This window comes from Rhinoraja longicauda, chromosome 15, assembly GCF_053455715.1.
Source record: "Rhinoraja longicauda isolate Sanriku21f chromosome 15, sRhiLon1.1, whole genome shotgun sequence".
Classification (NCBI taxonomy): domain Eukaryota; kingdom Metazoa; phylum Chordata; class Chondrichthyes; order Rajiformes; family Arhynchobatidae; genus Rhinoraja; species Rhinoraja longicauda.
Genome location: NC_135967.1, coordinates 3,466,406 through 3,491,547, shown reverse-complemented (window position 1 = coordinate 3,491,547; position 25,142 = coordinate 3,466,406). Strand labels below are relative to the sequence as shown.

General features: G+C 45.1%; 1 protein-coding gene across 6 annotated transcripts in view; it reads left to right on the top strand.

Moving 5' to 3' along the window:
* LOC144600483 (neurite extension and migration factor-like) overlaps positions 1–25,142 on the top strand; it is a 302,375-nt gene that overhangs the window by 117,653 nt on the left and 159,580 nt on the right. Inside the window, exon 1 of one of the 6 annotated variants that reach the window (XM_078412118.1) lies at positions 11,628–11,751. The exons of the other annotated variants lie outside the window; for them this stretch is intronic. The gene's annotated coding sequence lies outside the window, so the exon portion shown is untranslated. Of the gene's footprint in view, positions 1–11,627; positions 11,752–25,142 lie in introns of those variants that run through there. 6 annotated transcript variants of the gene reach the window in all.

Here is a 25,142-nt window from a genome sequence, read left to right as displayed (position 1 = left end):
CTTTGTCCCTCAATTCTGAAGCTATGTCCCCTTGTTGGAATCTTCCCCACTCTCAAAGGGAAAAGCCTACCCACGTCAACTCTGTCCGTCCCTCTCAAAATTTTAAAAACCTCTATCAAGTCCCCCCTCAACCTTCTACGCTCCAAAGAATAAAGACCCAACCTGTTCAACCTCTCTCTGTAGCCTAAGTGCTGAAACCCAGGCAACATTCTAGTAAATCTCCTCTGTACCCTCTCCATTTTGTCGACATCCTTCCTATAATTTGGCGACCAGAACTGCACACCATACTCCAGATTTGGCCTCACCAATGCCCTGTACAATTTCAACATTACATCCCAACTTCTATACTCGATGCTCTGATTTATAAAGGCAAGCATACCAAACGCCTTCTTCACCACCCTATCCACATGAGATTCCACCTTCAGGGAACAATGCACAGTTATTCCCAGATCCCTCTGTTCCACTGCATTCCTCAATTCCCTACCATTTACCCTGTACGTCCTATTTTGATTTGTCCTACCAAAATGCAGCACCTCACACTTATCAGCATTAAACTCCATCTGCCATCTTTCAGCCCACCCTTCGGTGCAAGGAGAGGGTAGTAACAAACATTTAGAGTGTCCAAAAAGAAATTAGATCAGTACTCAAAGAAAAAATAATTAGCAATCCTCTGGGGGGGAAGGCGGAAGATAGGACAGATAGGGTTGCTGTAGTAGCAACTAGTATTGACTCGAAGATGCTCAATGTCCTCCCTCCTGTGTTGGGGCCGCAACTATTTACAATATTTATCAATGATTTAGATGATGGGATTATAAGTAACACTAGCAAATTTGCAGATGACACAAAGCTGGGTGGCAATGTGAACTGCGAAGAGGATGCTCGTAGGTTGCAGGGTGACTTGGACAGGTTGAGTGAGTGGGCAGATGCATGGTAGATGCAGTATAATGCAGATAAATGTGAGGTTATCCACTTTGGCAGCAAGAACAAGGAGGCAGATTATTATCTCAATGGTGTGTGATTAGGAAAAAGTGAAGTGCAACGAGACCTGGGTGTCCTTGTACACCAGTCACAGAAAGTACACAGGCAGGTACAGCAGGCAGTGAAGAAAGCTAATGGCATGTTTGCCTTCGTAATGAGAGGATTTGAGTATAGGAGTAAAGAGGTCCCTCTGCAGTTGTACAGAGCCCTGGTGAGACCACATCTGGAGTATTATGTGCAGTTTTGGTCTCCTAATTTGAGGAAGGACATCCTTGCTATTTAGGGAGTGCAGCGTAGGTTCACAAGATTGGCAGGACTGTCATATGAGGAAAGATTGGAAAGACTGGGCTTGTATTCACTGGAATTTAGATGAGTGGGCATCTTATATATAGAAACATAAAATTATAAAAGGAGATGCAGTAAAAATGTTCCCAATGTTGGGGGAGTCCAGAACCAAGAGACACAGTCTTAAAATAAAGGGGAGGCCATTTAATACTGAGATGAGAAAAAACCTTTTCATCCAGAGAGTTGTGAATTTGTGGAATTCTGTGCCACAGAAGGCAGTGGAGGCCAAATCACTGGATTTATTTTAAAGAGTGTTAGATAGAGCTCGAGGGACTAGCGGAATCAAGGCACATGGGGAGAAGGCAGGCACGGGTTACTGATTGTGGATGATCAGCCAAGGTCACAATGAATGGCGGTGCTGGCTCGAAGGGCCAAATGGCCTCCTGCACCCACTTTCTATGTTTCTGTGTCAACGATTGAGAGATTCTGGAACCGTTTTTTAGGAAGTCAGCTCATTTGATACTTCAACATAATCGTCAGAAATCAAAGTTCTTGTTGATTGAACAGCAATTTACAGCATCCTTCATGGGTAATGAGGATTGGGCAGCTAAGTGGAGCTAAGACCAGTGATCAAATCAATCACCGTCTGATTAAATGATAGAGTTGATGTGAGCGGCGGGAGGCTTCTATTCCTATTTCATCTGATCCACATAGGTATCTGATGCAAATGGATTATGATCCACATCTGATCCACATAGGTATCTGATGCAAATGGATTATGCTTTGAATATTGGTTTATATTCTCCACACATTGAGTTTGCAATTTAAGCCCTTTAGCATTCAGTAAGACTTAAAGAATTGTAACCTTCAAAATATTTAGCTGTTCCAAGGAATGAAGTGGCATTCTCGGCCAAAAGGGCAGCCTGTTGAGAGGGAGATACAGGGCAGTGGTAGCTTTTTTTTTGTTGCCAGAAACGTGGGAATTGGACAGCTTGGCCTGCCTCAGGACGACTACTCAATTGCTGGCAATGTTTCAATGGGAATTGAAGAGAATTAATTTACAAGCATGAAATTAAAAAAAATAGCAACACCCACACTTTACACTAGTAGCAAGGTCCTAATGGACCGAGCCAAAGCCTGTATAAGGCAGAAACAAAATGCAGGAGTAACTCAGCGGGACAGACTGAAGAAGGGTCTCGACCCGAAACGTCACCCTTTCCTTCTCTCCAGAGATGCTGCCTGTCCCGCTGAGTTACTCCAGCATTTTGTGTCTACCTTCGATTTAAACCAGCATCTGCAGTTCTCTCCTACACACAAAGCCTGTATAATGTTGTTCTAAGATGAAGAAAAGCAGATCAAACAAATTGTATTACCATCACGCCACTTTTGATTAAATATTAACGCGGTTTGACAGAATAAATTCCAGTAAGCTATTGATTCAGTTTGCATCTTTTTTGTGATGCATATTTAATTAAATAATGGTCCAGATTTTTGGGATGGGACCTTCTTCTGCACCCCCACCTCATTGTTCCCATCCCCTACTCTCCTGTGTTTGTTCGGGATTTATACAGTTGATCAGAGACCATTCGAGAGTCGAAAAACAGCACGTCCAGCTGCGGCAGTCTCAGATGAAGTAATCATATAGAAGATAGACATAAAAAGCTGGAGTAACTCAGCAGGACGGGCAGCATCTCTGGAGAGAAGGAATGGGTGACGTTTCAGGTTGAGACCCTATCACCTATTCCTTCTCTCCAGAGATGCTGCCCGTCCCGCTGAGGTACTCCAGCTTTTTGTGCCTATCTTCGGTTTAAACCAGCATCTGCATTTCCTTCCTACACACAAAGCAATCATATGACGTGGGTGGGCCAAAACAAAGCACAACTTCACAAACCCCTTGAAAGCTTTGCCTCTTAACGTTAGTGTCTGTTGTTATTGGTGAGACTTTAAAATGTTACCTGCTAGAAATCGGAAGCATTCAAAATCTATTAAAAATGAAATGAACAATTGCAAGAGTTGAATCACTTTAAAGTTTTTTAAAATCAACTTAAAACACTTCTTAAAAGCAGCCTGCCTTTCTTCCCAATAGCCCAACAATTCATATGGATGAGTTTTGTGGATACTGCACATGGGTATAACTTAGCACAGGTCCTAAGAACAGATTTCCCAACATAAGTGCTGGAGACCCTTAACAGAGCACAGGTGGAAATCACCAGTGGAGTCTGACAGTAAGTTTGGGGTTTCTGCATGTACCAACCACACTGACATCGTCCCAACCACACTGACATCGGGTGGGGAAATCTGTGTCCAAATGGCAATATTTACCCTGCAAATTCCACTCTTGTCTCCTGTCTGGTATTTAGGACATAGAAGATAGCCTATATGATAGCAATGTTTAAGGCACATTTCACACATGTGACCAGGCAGGGAATAGAGGGATACAGAACATGACTGGGCAGATGGCATGAATTAGGTTGGCATCATGTTTGGCACAGCCATGATGGACATGTTCTTGTGCAGCACTGTTCTATGTTCTGTGTTCACTCCATCAATATCCTTGCCATTGGTTTATCATTTATGGTGGTTTTCTCATCTGATCACCGACCAGAAAATAATGTAGGCAAACCCGTGAGCGTAAAATAATTGTACCGTATAATAAAACCTCTGCTCTTATTGATGCATTTTAATAAGCTGAGATTAATCAAAGTAATTTACCGTTGCATGCAAGGCTTTATTTTCTCTTGTGCCATCTATGAATGGGGTGCTTGAAGTGTCAAACACAAAATGCTGTGTGTTTCCTAGTGCCACAGGGTGGAAGTCCAAGGATTGTGTAAAATTAAGTCTTAAGCCTCTTCTCAACAATGTTGGTGAATAGGCTTTGTTTAAACATTTTAAAGCCCTCAGATGAGGCCTTTTGACCCATTTCTGCCAAAGGGAGATTTGCTTATTCAGAGAATTTCTCAATGGCTTAAATAACTAAGGAGATCTTTTGAATCAATTGCAACAAAAGAGATCGAAGAGTTAGGAATGTTTTTGTGGTTGAATTTTCCAATTATTAGAATATTTATTGACCTAATTAGTCCATCAATACAGATGAACCAAGCCGTCCTCTCCAGTGTTTCTGTGATCCTTGATGTGCCATCAAGCTCATTGTGATGTAGACAAAATTGCTTCCCATTTGCTTATTGTAATACATTTGCACAGACTGCTCTCTAAAGACTTATCCGATGTATCAACTGGAGGTAGGACTGAGGCCTTCCATTTGTAAAGTATTACTAAATTGAGTTTTGAACCGAAGCCATCTAAATTAATTTATTGCTATGTCTCAAACTGTTACACCCCCCCACATTGCAGAATAATGTAGCAATAGGATACTGGAGTCTGAAGATGTTTACACACAGAAGTGTACAGTCCTTGATTACAGCCAGACTGTCGTGGATGAAGGCCAACGCTTCCTTTGTGTGAAGGAGGGAGTATGAGTCACAGTAGGCAACGATCCTGCTTGGTGGGTAGCTTCAGTGTATGCTTGGGAGTACATTGTGCCCTGACTACTCGGTAAACCTATGGAGTGCATGAAAGGAGATCCAGACAAAAGGAAAAGCAGAAAATGCACATATTTCCAAATAAAGATTCCAGTTTTTTAAATTACAAAACAAGACATGTAAAACAAGCTTTTGGTAATGGAGAATATTTTGACCTGCTTTGGACAGAGCCCATCATTGGTACAATTGTACATTTGAAAAAATGCCATATTGTAATGAGAATAAGGGCCATGTGACCAAATTAATTGTATAAAAAGATAAAGTTGATAAAGTTCCTTTTTATTATTCTGCAAATTAGTTTACTTTAGTTTAGAGATACAGCGCGGAAACAGGCCCTTCGGCCCACCGAGTCTGCACCGATCAGCGATGCCCACGCATTAACACTACCCTACACACACTAGGGACAATTTACACTTATACCAAGCCAATTAACCTACAAACCTGTACGTCTTTGGAGTGTGGGAGGAAACCAACGCAGGTCACGGGGAGAACGTACAACCTCCGTACAGACAGCACCCGTAGTCGGGATCGAACCTGGGTCTCCAGAGTTGCAAGCACTGTAAGGCAGCAACTCTACCGCTGCGCCACCGTGACGATCCTTCATGGATCTTTGTGAATTCAATTAAAATAAGATTATAGAAAAGTATTTGAAGATATCAATCAGGAACTATCTACAAGAGGTAAAAAGTACGAGTTCCATTGTTCCAAGCTGCTATATACAGTGCAGAAACTATCGCACAGAGCACTTGACTGAAATGTCAGTTGTCTGCACAATTCACCTTTTCCGCATTATTCATTCCAAAGTCGCTTTCATGGAGTAGTGTTGCGCCTGAAAATAATAGGAGTGCGCTACCCAGTCCCACCTGCTGAGCTGCCAGAACACCTGCACAGATAATTCCTTTAATTAAAAAGGCAAAATAAAACCTGAAATCACTTGGGCTGAATGGGGATGGAGTTAAGTTACTGAAAGTGCCACTCAGATTTCCTTCACAGACAGTCCTGTTAGTCGCACCAGGTAATTCATATAGCTCAGGTGGGATGAAGAATGCAATTAATTTATTTTAAGGTTGACATCTCCCACATTGAGCATTCTTTAATCTTTTTTTACTCTATTCAACGTTCTGGTACTTGGCAAAAGAATGATGGAATAGTCACTGCTTTACTGTTTGAAATTTTCTGCTCGTCGCAGCGTTGTTGATTTAGTTTAGTTTAGAGATACAGGATGGAAACTGGGCCTTCGGCCCACCGAGATCGCACCGACCAGCGATCCCCGCACATTAACACTATCCTACACACACTCGGGACAATTTTTACATTTATACCAAGCCAATTAACCTATAAACCTGTAGGTCTTTGGAGCGTGGGAGGAAACCGAATTTCTCTGAGAAAATCCATGTAGGTCTCGGGGAGACTGTCGTGCTGTAAGGTAGCAACTGTCGTGCTGTAAGGCAACAACTGTAGTGCTGTAAGGTAGCAACTCTAGTGCTGTAAGGCAACAACTGTCGTGCTGTAAGGCAACAACTGTAGTGCTGTAAGGCAGCAACTCTAGTGCTGTGCCACCGTGCCATAGATCTCAGTCATAAATATGCACTGCCTGTCCTTTCAGTCATAGTGGTAATAATACATGTGGTCTTAAAAAATCTTTTCATGCTCTGGGTCATCCAAAATCTGTGTGGAATGAAACGTCTTGCTGCATGGAAATGAGCTTGCAAATGTTGTAAATGATTTAAGAACATAAGAGCAAAAGAAAGAGGAGCAGGAGTAAGCCATTTCATAAGGTCATTGCTAATCAGATATCTCACACACCATTTTCCTGCCCTGTCCTTGTATTCTTTAAAACCTTTATTTCTCATACAATCTCTTTCTCCACAACGCTCTGAAGATGAAAATCGCAAAGACTCTCCATCCTTTAAGTGAAGAACGTCTTCCTCATTTCAATCCTAAAAGGCCCACTATTTATTTTAAGACTGGGAAGAGTGCACAGTCTATATTCTGCATTCGTATATATTCAATAGACAATAGGTGCAGGAGTAGGCCATTCAGCCCTTCGAGCCAGCACCACCATTCAATGTGATCATGGCTGATCATTCTCAATCAGTACCCCTTCCTGCCTTCTCCCCATACCCCTGACTCCGCTATCCTTAAGAGCTCTACCTAACTCTCTCTTGAATGCATTCAGAGAATTGGCGTCCACTGCCTTCTGAGGCAGAGAATTCCACAGATTCACACCTCTCTGACTGAAAAAGTTTTCCCTCATCTCCGTTCTAAATGGCCTACCCCTTATTCTTAAACTGTGGCCCCTTGTTCTGGACTCCCCCAACATTGGGAACATGTTTCCTGCCTCTAACGTGTCCAACCCCTTAATAATCTTATACGTTTCGATAAGATCCCCTCTCATCCTTCTAAATTCCAGTGTATACAAGCCTAGTCGCTCCAGTCTTTCAACATATGACAGTCCCGCCATTCCGGGAATTAACCTCATAAACCTACGCTGCACGCCCTCATATATTGTACTTGAGTTTGAATTGATTGTATTTATGTATGGTATATCTGATCTGTTTGGATAGCATGCAAAACAAAGCTTTTCTCGTTATCTTGGTACATGCGACAATACTAAACCTAAACCAAACTGTAACCTCCCCTCCCCAACATTTCTCGACTCTCCAGTAAATGAAACATGCGCCTTATTGAGCCTTCAAAGGATGATGTTTATTTCAATTTCCCCTCATTCCTTTAATATCTTGCATTGAGTCCTGGCCTATTTGATCCATCCTTGCTTCCCATTATTCTATAAACCAATTGGCTATATCTAGGCTGCATTCTGTGTAAAGCAAATAAGATGAAATTGTGCACAATGCTCCAGGTACGGCTATATATAATTGTTCATGGCCACATTTTTCTTGTACTGTGCTCAAGATATCAGAAATGCAAAATTGATGTAATGATACATTGTTGAAATAAGTATCTGTGAAGAAAATTGAGAGGTACAACATTGATATTGGTTTACTATTTATTGTCGCATGCGTTGAGATACAGTGAAAAAACTTTGTGTGCTATCCAGGCAAATCATGCCATATGTAAGGTCAAGTCGTGCAAAAGGACAAAGGAAACAGTGCAGAACATAGTGTTACCGCCACAGAGAAAGTGCAGATAAAACATTGTTTCAATTAATATTCTTGGCAAATATTGGGTTTTACTGTCTCATTGTGGAAGGAGTTAATCAAGTGGAAGGGAATGCTTCCCAGCATTCCTGCCATCACACCATATAGAACATGAACATTGTTAAAAACCGATCATGGATGGAAAGGTTGTGCCCGTTTGATCCTGAAAAAATGTCTTCTATACAACCTAAACAACGTGAGTTAAGAGGCTACATGTTTCCTTTTCACTGTAAGAGAAGAACAAAACTCTTGTTGAGGACCATTTTCCAACGAGACAGCTCCCGTTTCATATTGTGTGCCAGAAACCTTGCCGTGTGCGTTTAGAATCAGCATTGTCTGAAGAAGGGTCTTGACCAGAAACGTCACCCATCCCTTTTCCCCAGAGATGCTGTCTGACCTGCTGAGTTACTCCAGCTTTTTGTGTCTATCTCGTGATTTCAGAAATCTTCTGGAGGGCCATTCTTTGGAAAGTGAACCAAAATGTCACACACGAGACCAGACGTCATCACATAAAGTAATACATTAAAAAATTATTGTAAGAGATTAATCTTATTGCTATTTTCCTAATGTCTTTAAAAAAATTCACAGTTTGTAAGATAAAACTGAGTTATGAAAAAAATGCTTCCGTGTGAGGTCACACACGTGACCAGTCATATTTGACCTCTGACCCTAAACAAACATTGTCAGCATAACATATAAAAATATCACTTGATAAACGTCGACATATTTAAGTCATATATACAGTACAAAACAATATACCTGTAATGATTTCAGAATTAGAAGAGATGTATTCCACAAATTTTCATATTTGTGGTCACACACGTGACTACGAATGGCCCTGGACAGTTATTCAAAGGACATTCACACCCGGGATACTGCAAGAATGTGGGGCCATTTGGGATGCCTCTGCTCGCAGTATGAATTGTCCCCTCCCTACCCTGCGCAAGGTTTAAGCAGGGCCACCTCGTAAGTATTAAAGTGTGTTCACCATTAGAAGGAAATATAACTTGAGTGGCTGGACACAACGAAGGAAGGGTAGCCATGACGAAACCTTCAATGCATGGGGTGTGGTGATTTAGAGAGTTGGACCACTACACCCAGGGTAAGTTCAGAGCAATGCTGGCCTTACTAATGATGCCCATGTCCCAGGGATGAGCAGCACAAAAGGTAAACTCCGTTTCCTTCTGAACTCAATGAATGCATGATAACAGCGTTGGTAACTAAAGTTATTTAAAAGCAATGATTTTTCCTTCGGTGCAGACTCAAAAACATGTAAAATGTAACCCGATACCCTGTTTTTAATGTTAATGTGCTTGCAGGAGAAGTATATATTTTTTACTGTCTTTAAAAACAAGTTATTGCAACTAATTCAAGATTGTAGAACAAGTTAGATCTTTCTTTCAGTTCCTTTGTTGGTCTGATCTTGTGAATTATAATAGTGAATTTCACCATTAATCATGAGGCAAACAGTGATATGGTAAAATGCACTTCCAAATTGTATTGTTGCTACTACAACAGTTGGAGAAAAAGATAAGTAGTGAAGCATATAGGAAGGAACTGCAGATGCTGGTTTACACCAAAGATAGACGCAAAATGCTGAAGTAACTTAGTGGGAGAGGCAGCAACTCTGAAGAGAAGGAATTGGTGACGTTTTGGGTCGAGACCCTTCCTCAGACCGAGAGTCAGGGGAGAGGGAAACTAGAGATATGGACGGGTACAAAGAAACTAGAGAAATGGAAGGGTACATGTCAGGTGTTTGTGCCCTCTGCAGGCCCAGAGAGAGATTCCAGTGCACCCTGAAGAGTGCATTAGAAGGGCCATGCAGCACTGTAGTGGTACATGCACAGCTTTTAGTCGATGACTTGCTGCAGTTATACCTGAGCCGTAGTGTGGCATATTGTTGATTTTGCAAACGGTTGCCCAGACGTTGGTCCAGAGGGCAGTTCTAAGAACAGTAGGGATGAGCAGTGAGCTTGATTGAGTTGGTACCGTGGCAGAAGATGAGGCGGGATAATAAAGGATTGGTGCCTGTGCTTGGAGGGGGATGTGGAGCGAGACGGTGGGGTGGGGCTTTGGGGCAAGGAAGAGAGATTGTGCGTGTGCTGTGCTCTAGTAGTTGTCGGAGGGATGTCAGGGGCCTGTGCTTCAAGTTGGGAGATGGGGATTATGTTGGTGAAAGGGAAAGATAATGTGAAGAGTAGGATTGAGGGAATGTCAAAGTGGCCACCTTTGTATGGGTCTTGAACTGTGGATATGGAGTGTTTGAGGGTTGAAAGCAAAGGGTTGAGGCAAAGTGAAGGAAGGAACTGCAGATGCTGGTTTACACTGAAAATAAGCACAAAATGCTGGAGTAACTCAGCGGGACAGACAGCATCTCTGGAGCCAAGGAATGGAAAGATCTCGACCTGAAACGTCACCCATTCCTTCTATCCAGAGATGCTGTCTGTCCTGCTGAGTTACTCCAGCATTTTGTGTTTATCTTGAGGCAAAGTGAAGCCTTGGTCTCAGGTGAGGTTGTCGGGCGGTGGAGATTTGGGGCATGAGCCACAGTAGATTCAGTGTTGAAAGACTAGAGTTTCGGAGTCAGTGAAGTGATTACAGTGTTGTTGCAGTACTTCAGGTGGTAAGACAATTTACTTATTTAATTCTACGTAATCCCATTCCAACCCAATTTTAAAGCCAGTGACCAAGTTAGTGCTATAACTTGCTATAACTCCATACTTGCTGCTATTTTCCTCACACCACCACTCTTCGCTAGTCCTGTACACTGGGATGTGTTTTATGTGCTGGATAAAGAAATGGTTCCCCTGTCGGTGACCAAGTCTTCCTTGAATGCACAACACTAGCTGCTTCTGTTCAGTATCGCCCAAGTTGCCCCTCAGTTCTCTGAAGGAAAGGTTGCGGTGGAAACGATATCGATCCATGCACTCCTGGAAATGTTTATTATCATGTTTCACTCTGTGGGGGGCAGAATTAATTTTCAGTTGTATAATCATGAAAGAAAAACATTGACTCATTACGGCGTTTCTAAGGCTAGTAAATTGTTTTTTTGTACCTAACCCAGTTTTTTGGTGGCAGTGTGAGTGCAGATTATGGGATTGCTTCCAGTTTTGGAGCTGAGCTGCCAAAACCGTTGTGCAGTCACAAGAACAGCCATGGGGGAAGGTATAGGAATTGATTCATAAGGGATTCTGTTCCAGATTAGATTCGGGTGCACCATTGGGGTGAAGAGAGAGAGCATTCCTGGCACTATTGTAAAGTGTTTGCGTCTGATACTACCTGCTGGGATGGGATGGGAACTGCTGCATTTTCCTTGTACCAACATCCATGACCCTGCTGAATAACAAAACGCAACAACAAACTAACAGAAAAATATATTTTAAATTATGCCTTTTCTATTGCAAGATTGTAGGGAATGGTACCCTATTGCCTCAGGGAGATGTGGTGTGTGGGATGATCACGTGTCCTACATAATGACATCAGGAATCAGTACCTCTGTGATTTTCTTCACATCCATCGACGTGGAGATAATTTCATTCAGTAAATCGGGATAACTATTCAGTTGGATGATCTATCTGTGTTAAAGTTACCGAGAACAGCTATTAATTATATTTTTCTGTGTTATGTAATATGCAGTGTCAGATAATGACTTGCAGTGTAGTGATATTTATTCCTTATTAAGTGCTACAGAGCTGCTGAATTTGGAGAAAATTTCCGTGTCTGGGGAAAAGCTTTCAGACAGAATAATGGGGCTGCCGAAACACAAATGAATTTCATGCACTGTATAGGTGAGCATTAGGTCTTTGAATGCACAATACTTTGTTCTTTAAACTGCGGGGGACTGCTTTTTGGAATAGATTGACTATTACAATAATGCAATATTGTAAAAGCGTTCTTGAAGTAAGTAAAGGCATTTTATATCTGTTGATTGCGATTTTACGCCACAATTCATCTTTTGTAAATAGCTGGAAGCTAGTCCCCAATATCAAAGTTACGAAGATACGACATCTTTTGATTGTTCTCTAATCTGCTTCACAGCATTGTGCAGAGCATGCAAAGGTGGTGTCATTGGTGTTCAGTGAGTTAGGTCTTGGGTGTAGAGTGTCATCTATTTTGATCTGTTGTGATTCTTAATTAAAAATGAATTTGTAGACAATAGAATTGCACAAGGGTCATCTAATAAGGAAGTTAATCATCAATGAAAAACAATCTAACAACTGTAATCTATGCTATAAATCATATTAGGTGTGTCGAATGATACAGACTTGCTGCTATTTTTCTCACGCCATTCCTCGTCTCCCCTAGTCCAGTATATTGGGATGTGTTTCATGTGCTGGATAAGGAAATGGTTCCCCTGCCAAGCACACTACATATTGCTTTTGGAAACACCACAAGGTTTGATGAAGAACATGTAGCTTATACCTGAGCAAAGTCTCTGGATAGAGTTCTATCAATCTGTGTGGCCGATATGAGTTCTCAAATTCCATGTAAATGGACAATACTTTAAATCATACATAACAAATCATCTGTGGCTGAAACCCATTTTGATAGCTCAGACTCCTGACAAATATGTGTGGGAGGGAGGAAGGGCGAGTGGGTATGAATGCAAAAACAGGAGTGGTTGACTTTGAAAGGAAGGGTAGCACTTCCCAAAAATATGTACATCCCTGTGTAACTCTTTGGTTAAGGAGCCACAGTTACCTTATTAGATCAACTTGTTGAGAGACCTAGATCTCCACCATGGTTTTCTGCCCTAAAGTACACAGGGAATAGAAACATAGAAACATAGAAAGTAGGTGCAGGAGTAGGCCATTCGGCCCTTCGAGCCTGCACCGCCATTCAATATGATCATGGCTGATCATCCAACTCAGTATCCTGTACCTGATCCCTTTAGCCACAAGGGCCACATCTAACTCCCTCTTAAATATAGCCAATGAACTGGCCTCAACTACCTTCTGTGGCAGAGAATTCCACAGATTCACCACTCTGTGTGTGAAAAAAACCCTTCTCATCTCGGTCCTAAAAGACTTCCCCCTTATCCTTAAACTGTGACCCCTTGTTCTGGACTTCCCCAACATCGGGAACAATCTTCCTGCATCTAGCCTGTCCAACCCCTTAAGAATTTTGTAAGTTTCTATAAGATCCCCCCTCAATCTTCTAAATTCCAGCGAGTACAAGCCGAGTCTATCCAGTCTTTCTTCATATGAAAGTCCTGCCATCCCAGGAATCAATCTGGTGAACCTTCTCTGTACTCCCTCTATGGCAGGAATGTCTTTCCTCAGATTAGGAGACCAAAACTGTATGCAATACTCCAGGTGTGGTCTCACCAATGCCCTGTACAACTGCAGTAGAACCTCCCTGCTCCTATACTCAAATCCTTTTGCTATGAATGCTAACATGCCATTCGCTTTCTTCACTGCCTGCTGCACCTGCATGCCCACTTTCAATGACTGGTGTACCACGACACCCAGGTCTCGTTGCATCTCCCCTTTTCCTAATCGGCCACCATTCAGATAATAGTCTGCTTTCCTGTTCTTGCCACCAAAGTGGATAACCTCACACTTATCCACATTATACTGCATCTGCCATGCATTTGCCCACTCACCTAACCTATCCAAGTCACCTTGCAGCCTCCTAGCATCCTCCTCACAGCTAACACTGCTCCCCAGCTTCGTGTCACAATTTTAATGTAAGCTCAGTAACTTGCTCTTCAAAATTAAATTACTATTGCTAGGTTGCACAGTTCATTTTCCATCTAGATCATCCTGCCCTTTACAATGTGCATCATAAAGCTTGCTGCTGATGTTAGCACCAAGGACTTGGCATTTCTATGTGTGCATATTGATGTGGCTCTCTGGACAGTGTTCCAAAGTAGCCGTGTTTCAGATGTTAAGAAAAAATGGTGTCTGCCTCCATGAGATATTTACATCTGTAGAGTTAAAGGAATTCAATAAAATGCATGTACATCAGCGAGTTCACACAATTTTGTATTCAGTTTTTCCATAATTCATTTTCTTCCATCGTGGCTCAGTTGGAAGCTTTCCCACCCCAGTGATTATGTGGTGTGGTGCAGATAAATAATAATGCATACTTATGGGCAGCGGTAGAGTTGTTGCCTTACAGCGAATGCAGCGCCAGAGACCCGGGTTCCATCCCGACTACTGGTGCTGTCTGTACGGAGTTTGTACGTTCTCCCCGTGACCTGCGTGGGTTTTCTCTGCGATCTTCGGTTTCCTCCCACACTCCAAAGACGTACAGGTTTGTAGGTTAATTTGCTTGGTAAATGTAAAAATTGTCCCTAGTGGGTATAGGATAGTGTTAATGTGCAGGGATTGGTGGTCGGCGCGGACCCAGTGGGCCGAAGGGCCTGTTTCCGCGCTGTATTTCAAAACTAAACTAAACTTGCATGAGAGCCGTAAAATATACATGGAGCCTTGGCATGCTGTACCATTGTTGTGAGTCATTGCAGTGAAAGAGCTCCAAACAGCATTGCATTGTAGCGTGGATGGCTTCATATCTTTATAGGGAAAAAAGGCTGGAGTAATCCGTGGGTCAGACAGCATCTCTGGAGAAAAGGAATGGGTGATGTTTCGGGGCGAGACCCTTCTTCAGACTGAGAGTAAGGGGACCACAGAGATGCTGTCTGACCCGATGAGTTACTCCAGCTTTTTGTGTCTACCTTCGGTCTAAACTAGTATCTGCAGTTCCTTCGCGTACACTTCATATCTTCATGTTTCTTTTTTTTTTAAAGGATATGGTGTACTAAAGGTAAAATAAAAGTGTACACATGTATGTGATAAAAAACAGGGCATGTGCTCAGTGCTTCCAATGGTGCTTTCAATCTCTTACTTGCCGGAGATGCGATTGTTTTCCGGATCGTATCTCCGGTTGCTCTGCGGCCTAACATCGTGGAGCTGGAGGCCTTGCCCAGGACTGACTTTGAGCCCCCGCGGGGCATGGACTTAGCATCAAAGCTTACGATTCCATGCCTCGAATTGACACTCCAACCGTGATGGACTTCAACATCAAGGAGCTCGCAGTCTCGGGTAGAGACTGACATCGGGAAGCTCTAAATTGCAGAAGGTTTTCCGCCAGCCCCGACCCGGGGTAGATCGCCCGGCGCGGGGGAGATGAGATTCCCCCTCGATGCAGGAGCTTGATCGCCCTGACGCGGAGGGCCCGACCACCGACTACAGAGTCAAGATCGTCCCGTCAACGGAAGGCTCGAGGCCCCCGACCGCGGGAGAACAAAGACGGGAAGAGATTGAACTTCTTTTCACCTTCCATCACAGTGAGGAATGTGGAGGAGTCACTGGGGTGGATGTTCATGTTAAAATGTATTTTGTGTGTTCTGTTGCTTTTTATTGGTATGACTGTATGGCAAATGAAATTCCTCATGTGTTGCAAAGCATACTTGGCTAATAACGTATGATTATGATTATGATTAAGGGAAGCTGGAATTCCCAACTTGCACTACGCTTTCACACCAGCAAGAAGAATGTGCAAAACTGAAGAGAACAGTTATGATCAATTTTGCTGCTGAAATCTGGCATAAGTATTGGATTAACTTGGTTTACAATCCCCTCCCATGTAGTTTGCATCCATGCATTTAAAAGAAAGTTGGCATTTAGTGATATTTTAAGAGGTCTCCACGAGAAGGTTATGGATTCAATTCCACAATGTTCGAGACCACTCTCTGTATTGCTAATAATGCTGCACTGCCAAAAACGCTGCTCATCAAAGGAAGATCAACAGTGCCCTCGATGATGTTTGGGACAAAGACCCATCATTTATTTGCCTCTGTACTCCACAATTTGGGATGTGTAATAGAAAAAAACACGTGGTTAAAGTGCACATTGTCAAATTTTATTAAAGGGTATTTTTATACATTTTGGTTTCACCATGTAGAAATTACAGCAGTGTAGCGACCATAGAGAATGGTCCAGGTCGTCGAACCCTCGGATTGGCCAGCGAGGTCACGTGGGAACGCGACCATGGGGATTGGTCCAGGGAGCGACATCGCTGATTGGCCAGCGATGTCATGTGCGCGTTTGGCGCCCGTTTTAGTCAGTTCGGCGAAGTCTTCAAGGAAGACAGTAAGTTTGTATTGGTTGTCCTGTACCTTGTTGTTTAACTCTGTATTCGTGTATTGCGGCTGCAATAAACTTCGTCTACAACCAACAAGTTTCGGACTCGCCATATTGGTGACCCCGACGTGATCTGGACGATCACCGACTGAGCAGGAACCCGACGCCTCGTTGACGATGACCGAGCAGGGCACACCGGAGTCAAGCGCGGCGGGCGTCCATCTTCCGTTATTTTGGACGTACGCACCGCAAGCTTGGTTTATCCACGCCGAGGCTCAATTCCATATAAAGAAGGTGTCGGACGAATCCACAAAGTACTTCTACCTCGTCAGCGCTCTATCGCCGGACACAACCAAGCGCGTGATGCGGTTCATCGTAAATTCACCTGCGGAAGACAAGTACGAGGCCATGAAGAAGGTATTACTGCGAACCTTCGGGTTTAATAAGCATGGTGGTGCGGCAAAACTTCTGCACCTACCGGATCTTGGAGACCAACTGCCTTCCGTCCTCATGGCCGAAATGATGATGCTAGCCGGTGAGCACACGGATTGCCCGATGTTTGAACAGGCATTCCGCGAGAAACTTCCCGAGGATGTCCGACTGCTGCTCACGGATTGTTCTTTTAAGGACGCCGAAGCATATGCAGCGAAAGCGGACGCGCTCATAGCAGCAAAAAACAAGGCAAGTGGTTCAATCAACAAAGTCTCGACATCGGTGACCACGCCACAGCGACGGCAAGATGGCGCCACGTCTCCCGCCAATTCTTCGAAAGCCCGCCAAAAAGATCCGCACAAGCGCGGCTGGTGCTATTATCACCTACGATGGGGTAACGAATCCCGCAACTGTCGTTTGCCTTGTACCTTCGCGGGAAATGCCTCGGCCGATCGTACATAGGGGCAGTTACGATTGGCCAGAACCGGCGCCTCTATGTCCATGATCGATTCACGGACACAGAATTTTTGGTAGACACGGGAGCCATCGTCAGCATAGTGCCGCCGACCGACCTCGAAACCAGATCGGGTAAGACAGGTCCCACCCTCATCGCGGTTAATGGCAGCCCAATTCGCACTTTCGGTACACGGAAGATGTCCCTTGTGTTAGGCCTCCGCACGTACGAATGGCCATTCATCATAGCCGACGTCAAACAAGCGATCCTGGGCGCAGATTTTCTCTGGGCTTTTTAACTGGTTCCTGATGTCCGCGGTAACGACCTCCGACCCTCTGCCGAAGATGAGCACGTCGCTCCGACAATCGCCTCCTCGCCCAGCCCTACTGTCCAGGCCGTCGTCGCGGCCCCCGACTCGTATGCTGCGATTCTGGCAGAGTTCCCAGAGCTGCTCGTCCAACGTTTTGACGCACCTTCGGCTAAGCACGGTGTGGTCCATCACATCCGCACCGAAGGCCCTCCCGTTTTCGCTCGGGCCAGGAGACTACCGCCAGACAAACTGGTGGTGGCAAGGGCGGAGTTCAGGAAGATGGAGGAAATGGGAATTGTCCGTCAGTCTGACAGCCCGTGGGCCTCGCCGTTACACATGGTCTCCAAGGCATCTGGGGGGTGGAGGCCATGTGGCGATTATCGGCGTCTCAATGCTGTCACCACAGCTGATCGCTACCCCATACCGCACCTACAGGACTTTTCATCTGGGCTGGAAGGAGCGGTGGTGTTTTCCAAAATCGATTTGGTGCGAGGATACCATCAGATTCCGGTGCGACCGGAGGACATACAGAAAACTGCAACTATTACTCCGTTCGGGTTGTTTGAATGGTTGCGTATGCCTTTCGGTTTAAAGAACGCGGCACAGGCTTTCCAGCGACTGATGGACCGCGTGGGCCGGGGTTTACCCTTTTTGTTTATTTATTTGGACGACATCCTGGTCGCCAGCCCCTCAGTGCAGGAACACCAGGCCCATTTGCGGACCGTGTTCCAGCGGCTCCAAGACCACGGGCTCATTATCCAACCCTCCAAATGACAATTCGGCCTGCCTGCTCTCGATTTTCTAGGGCACAGAATTACTCCTGCCGGCGCCGCCCCTTTGCCCGAGAAGGTAGAGGCTATCCGGGCTTTTCCCAGGCCCACCACAGTAAAAGGGGTGCAGGAGTTCGTAGGCATGGTTAATTTCTACCATAGATTTGTTCCGGCAGCGGCGCGAGTCCTGCGCCCGCTTTTCCAATGCCTTGCGGGGAATCCGGTAGAGTTGTTGTGGTCCCCGACTGCAGAGTCGGCTTTTACAGCAGCTAAGGCAGCCTTGGCAGACGCCACCCTGTTGGTCCATCCGAGCCCCTCCGCCCCCACGGCCCTGACGGTTGACGCCTCTGACGTGGCGGTGGGCGGGGTTCTGGAGCAGCAGGTCGGTGGCCGTTGGCAGCCTTTAGCGTTTTTCAGCCGGCAACTAAATTCGGCCGAGATGAAATATAGCGCGTTTGACCGAGAGCTTCTAGCTCTCTATTTAGCTGTCCGTCATTTCAGGTACTTCCTCGAGGGCCGCCCATTTGTGGCATTTACGGACCACAAGCCATTAACATTTGCTTTTTTGAAATTGTCTGACCCATGGTCGGCCCGCCAGCAGCGCCATCTAACTGCTATCTCCGAATTTACCACAGATGTCCGTCATGTCGCGGGTAAGCTTAATGCCGTTGCTGACGCCCTGTCTAGACCTGCTTTTCCCCCTATTTCGGCGGTGGACTGCGAAGTGGATCCCCAGGAGCTTGCGGAGGCACAGCTCCTAGCGGATACCGTTTCGGCTTACCGGTCCACCACTTCGGGATTGAAGTTGGCCCAGGTAGCTTGTGGGTCGGAGGGCACGAAAGTCTGGTGCGATGTTTCTCTTCCTCGTCCCAGGCCGGTAGTACCGCCCTCCCTTCAGCGCCGGGTTTTCGATGCCATTCATGGGCTGGCGCACCCGTCCATCCGCTCCACCTCTGCCTTGGTAGCAGCGAGGTTTGTCTGGCATGGCCTGCGGAAACAGGTAGCGGGGTGGGCACGTTCCTGCGTGCCCTGTCAGACCGCTAAAGTCCAGCGCCACGTCCAGCCCCCCGTACAGGATTTCGAGGTCCCGGCTTTTCGTTTTTTCCACATCCACGTGGATTTGGTCGGGCCTTTACCTTCCTCCCGGGGCTACACCCACCTCCTCACGGTGGTGGATCGGTTCACCCGGTGGCCAGAGGCTTTCCCATTGTTTGATATCTCGTCAGCGTCTTGTGCTAGGACTTTGGCCCTTCATGGGTAGCTCGTTTCGGGGTCCCGGCAGTTATTACAACTGACAGAGGGCCACAGTTCACTTCGTCCCTCTGGGCCGCGCTGGCGGAACTGTACGGGTCCAAGTTACAACCCACAACTGCATATCACCCCCAGGCAAATGGACTCGTAGAAAGGTTCCACCGCCAACTTAAGGCGTCCCTCAGTGCAAGGCTTGAAGGCCCGTACTGGGTAGACCAACTCCCTTGGGTTCTTTTGGGCATCCGGACTGCTCCTAAGCCGGATCTCGGTGCGTCGTCCGCAGAGCTAGTATATGGCTCGACACTTCGAGTACCCGGAGATCTGTTTCCGGACCCTTCAGACCTGCTCCCTACAGTCCCATCAGCGTTAGCATCTCTCCGGGAACGGGTGGGCTCCCTGGCTCCAGTTCCGACTTCACGTCATGGGTGTCCCATGGTACATGAACCGTCTTCCTTGAAGGACTGTGAGTTTGTTTTTCTGCGTAAAGATGCCCATCGCGCCCCGTTGCAGAGGGTCTATCAAGGGCCGTTCCGGGTTTTACGTAAGGGGACGGCTACTTTCACCTTAGACATGGGCGGCAAGAGTGAACTCGTCTCGGTGTCCCGTCTCAAACCGGCCCATTTGGACCCGGATCAACCAGTCCTGGTCGGTCAAACCCCTAGGAGAGGCCGACCTCCGATAGTTCCGCCCAGTCCGGAAACCCCCGTTCCGGCAGTTCCTCCAGGACCCCCCGTTTCGGCAGTTCCTCCAGGACCCCCCGTGCCGGTAGTTCCTCCAGAACCTCTCGTTCCGGCCGTTCCACCATGTCCGGAACCTCCGGCTCCTGTGGTTCCGGCTGTCCCTCTCCGTACTCGTTATGGTCGCGAAATCCGGCTCCCTGCTAGGTTCCGCACCTCGGGTTCTGGGGGGGGGTCATGTAGCGACCATAGAGAATGGTCCAGGTCGTCGAACCCTCGGATTGGCCAGCGAGGTCACGTGGGAACGCGACCATGGGGATTGGTCCAGGGAGCGACATCGCTGATTGGCCAGCGATGTCATGTGCGCGTTTGGCGCCCGTTTTAGTCAGTTCGGCGAAGTCTTCAAGGAAGACAGTAAGTTTGTATTGGTTGTCCTGTACCTTGTTGTTTAACTCTGTATTCGTGTATTGCTGCTGCAATAAACTTCGTCTACAACCAACAAGTTTCGGACTCGCCATAGCAGTGTTTATACATAGTCCCCCATTTCTGGGCACCATAATGTTTAGGACACATGGCTTCACAGGTGTTTGTAATTGTTCAGGTGTGTTTAATTGCCTCCTTAATGCAGGTATAAGAGAGCTCTCAGCACCTCGTCTTTCCTCCAGTCTTTACATCACCTTTGGAAATTTGTATTGCTGTTTATCAACATGAGGACCAAAGTTGTCCCAATGAAAGTTAAAGAAGCCATTATGAGACTGAGAAACAAGAATAAAACTGTTAGAGACATCAGCCAAACCTTACGCTTACCAAAATCAACTGTTCGGAACATCATTAAGAAGAAAAAGAGCACTGGTGAGCTTACTAATCACAAAGGGACTGGTAGGCCAAGGAAGACCTCCACAGCTGATGACAGAAGAATTCTCTCTACAATAAAAAAAAATCCCCAAACACCTGTCCGACAGATCAGAAACACTCTTCAGGAGTCAGGTGTGGGTTTGTCAATGACCACTGTCTGCAGAAGACTTCATGAACAGAAATACAGAGGCTACACTGCAAGATGCAAACCACTGGTTAGCTGCAAAAATAGGATGGCCAGATTACAGTTTGCCAAGAAGCACTTAAAAGAGCAACCACAGTTCTGGAAAAAGGTCTTGTGGACAGATGAGATGAAGATTAACTTATATCAGAGTGACGGCAGGAGCAAAGTATGGAGGAGAGAAGGAACTGCCCAAGATCCAAAGAATAACAACTCATCTGTGAAACATGGTGGTGGGGGTGTTATGGCCTGGGCATGTATGGCCGCTGAAGGTACTGGCTCACTTATCTTCATTGATGATACAACTGCTGATGGTAGTAGCATAATGAATTCGGAAGTGTATAGACACATCCTATCTGCTCGAGTTCAAACAAATGCCTCAAAACTCATTGGCCGGCGGTTCATTCTACAGCAAGACAATGATCCCAAACATACTGCTAAAGCAACAAAGAAGTTTTTCAAAGATAAAAAATGGTTAATTATTGAGTGGCCAAGTCAATCACCCGATCTGAACCCAATTGAGGATGCCTTTTATGCTGAAGGGAAAACTGAAGGGGACTAGCCCCCAAAACAAGCATAAGCTAAAGATGGCTGCAATACAGGCCTGGCAGAGCATCACCAGAGAAGACACCCAGCAACTGGTGATGTCCATGAATTGTAGACTTCAAGCAGTCATTGCATGCAAAGGATATGCAACAAAATACTAAACATGACTACTTTCATTTACATGACATTGCTGTGTCCCAAACATTTTGGCGCCCTGAAATGGGGGGACTATGTATAAACACTGCTGTAATTTCTACATGGTGAAACCAAAATGTATAAAAATGGCCTTTATTAAAATCTGACAATGTGCACTTTGACCACATGTGATTTTTTCTATTACAAATCTCAAAATGTGGTGTATAGAGGCAAATAAATAAAAGATGGGTCTTTGTCCCAAACATTATGGAGGGCACTGTATGTCATCCACACTTGTCCACTATACTTGTGTGTACAATTAGCCTACTTTTCTGGTTTAGTCAAGCTTTGTCGGAGCTACTCTCTTGACAGATTGTGATGAAGGTCCCTTGCCATATGTTCTACGAGTCAAGTTCTGGACAAGCCTTGTGTGAATTTGTGGCTTTCCTCCACGAGTTGGTGATTAGAGCATTTGTTTGAGTAAGACAGTAATTGCATAGAGGCAGGGTTGGCCAGAAACTGATGATATCCTGATGGATTTATCAAGCTGGCCAGAGATCAGATTAATTTACAATTTTTTTGTCACTTCATTGATTAACATTTCAAGTATTTGCTGGATATAGAGCAAGGCTTTCCCACTTTTGCAGGGAATGGGTCTTGGGATATGTTGTGCAATTACTTTTTTTCAACCTCATTGTGTATATCCTGTCTGTGGATAAAATACCATTGCTATTCTTTAGTTGGACTGCTTTCAATTCTGCAGCGCAAGACTGAGTCAATTATTCCTGTGCCATTAATTTACCTTCTGTCTGAAGCATTTCTTTGTTTCTCCAGATCCTTTTCAATTCTCAAAATAAATTCATGCATTGCTAATGTGCTGAAGGATGAAGACCTCAATTGGGACTGAACAGGCTATTCATGAAGTTAGAAAGTGGTGTTATTTTTAGACATGAGATGTGTAACTTTTAACCCGTTTACAAGAGGCAAGTATGTCCATCAGGAGCACACATTTCAAAGCACCTGCCCACTTCCTTCAAATTGCCAACACATTTTCTACCATTTGGAGAACTGGTTTCCTTACCAGCTCAGTTCTTACTTTGCACGAGAAGGGACTAATGCTATATAAGCCAGAGATGTTTTGCTAATTTTAATTGACTATGGCTGGGAGCTGATATTCACTGTTTATTAGGAGTACGCTCAAGGACTAAATGTGCTACAAATATTAATAACCTCGCTACATAAGATTTTATTTGGTGAGAGTTGTGTCGAACAAGCATCCAGATTGTGTGGAAGTAACGTACCAGACCGACAGTGGTAAAGGATATGAATTTATTTTCAGATGTCAAAAAGGCATTTTTATGAAGTGCATCTTGAGTAATTACTGAGTTAAAAGATGTGATAATTCAAGTAAAGTTTGGAACAGATGCAAAACTGACAAATACGTTTTGTGTGGCTCCGTTGCACAGCAGTAGAGTTGCTGCTTTAAAGCACCAGAGACCCAGGTTTGATTCTACCTGTGGGTGCTGTGTGCATGGAGTTTGTACATTCTCCCAGTGACTGCGTGGGTCTTCCCTGGATGCTCCTGTTTCCTCCCACACTCCAAAGACCTACAGATTTGTAGGCTAATTGGTTTTGGTAAAATTGTAAATTGTCCCTAATGTGTGGGATAGTGTATGGGGTGATGGCTGGTCAGCACGTGCTTGGTGGGCTGAAGGGCCTGTTTCTGTGCCGTATCTCTGAAGTCCGTAGTCAAGTTTGAGGGGGTGGATCAGGATGAGAATCTCATCCCCTGTATTGCGAATACAGTTGTTTCTAATTTAAATTTGTGATTTATGTTCCAAAACACACTACAAAACAGTTACATTTGTCGATAATAAACTTGAAATGCCAGCAAAATTGAAGGAGATCACAGAATGAGCTTGACATGATGTGAAAAAGATTGACCAAAATTGGATGAAATGTAACAAAGGTAACCTGATAAATTAAACGATTGGCCATGATGTGTGTTGAAACATCTGAGCTGATATAACAAGCCATCTCTGTTCCTGTCTGTGTACTGTTGACCTGATCTTGACCTACAAGATGTGTGATTTATTTCTTTGGCCCATGAAACCCAGTGGTGACCATCTCCTTTCCCAGGCTGAATGGTCTCTGCTGTCGGGGAGCCTGCCCCCGCTTCGTTAATTCTTTACTTTTCATCACTAGTAAGTGTCTTGATCATCCCTTCTGGTCAAGAGCATGTCTCCAGCAAATGCATCCACTTCACATGACGCCAAAGAACAACATAAAGCTCTGGATACAACAGAGTCAAAGCGAACGTATTCTAGCTGTAGTACTGAAGACCTGTGCTCCAAAATGATCTGAATCTGCAAGTAAGCGGTTCCCGTTCATCACTGCGACAGATTCCTCTTCACAATGTATGAAATTGCCTCGGTATATCGTGTTCACAAAATGTCAGACAATCCAATTTGTTGTAATTAACTCCAAATCAAACTGCTCTCAATCATCAGCAAAGTGATATATTGTCATCAATGTGCTATCAAGTAGCACTGTCTCACCAATAACCTCATGCTCAATTTGGGTTTCACCAGGACCATGTGACTCCACATCTCATCGTAGCCTGAAGGAGCTGAATTCTGGAGGATAGAGTGACTGCTTTGTACCAAGGCAGCATAAAATCATAGACAGACACACAATGCTGGAGTAACATTGGTCAAGGCGGGACAGGCAGCATCTTTGGAGAGAAGGAATGAGTGCCGTTTCGGGCCGAGACCCTTCTCGACCCGGAACATCACCCATTCCTTCTCTCCAGGGATGCTGCCTGTCGCGCTGAGTTACTCTAACATTTTGTGTCTGTCTTCGGCTTAAACCAACATCTGCAGTTCCTTCCTACAACATCTCCAAGGGAAAGTCTAACCGGCTATCATTTGGCATTCAATGGCATTACCATTGCTGATACTCAACTGAATCAGCTATTAACATACTGTGGATACAAGGGGAGGTCAGAGACTGGGAATCCTCTGGCGATCACTAGTCTTTCTGGCATCTTCAAGGGTGAAGTCAGGAGTGTGATGGAGTACTCTGTGCTGGCCTGGATGGGTACAACACCAACAACTTTCAATGGGCTCCACACCATCCGTGCCAGAGCGGTTCATTTGATCGCTATCTCATTGACCAGACTAAACGTTCATTCCCTCTGCCTCTGTGGCTGCAGTTCGTAACATTTACAAAATGCACACTACTTACTCTGATAGCACTTTCAAAGCCTGCATCCTCTACTGCTAAGAAGAGCAAAGGCAGCAGGTGCATGTGGGTTCCACCATCTTCAAATTGCCTTCTAGGTTGTCCACCATCTTGGCAAGAAATTGCAGCGAATTGTGAACGCAGCCCAGACCATCACACCGACCAACCTCCCTTCTATTGACTCCCTTTATATCTCAGGCTGCCTCGGCAACACCCACAGCATAATCAATGACGAGTC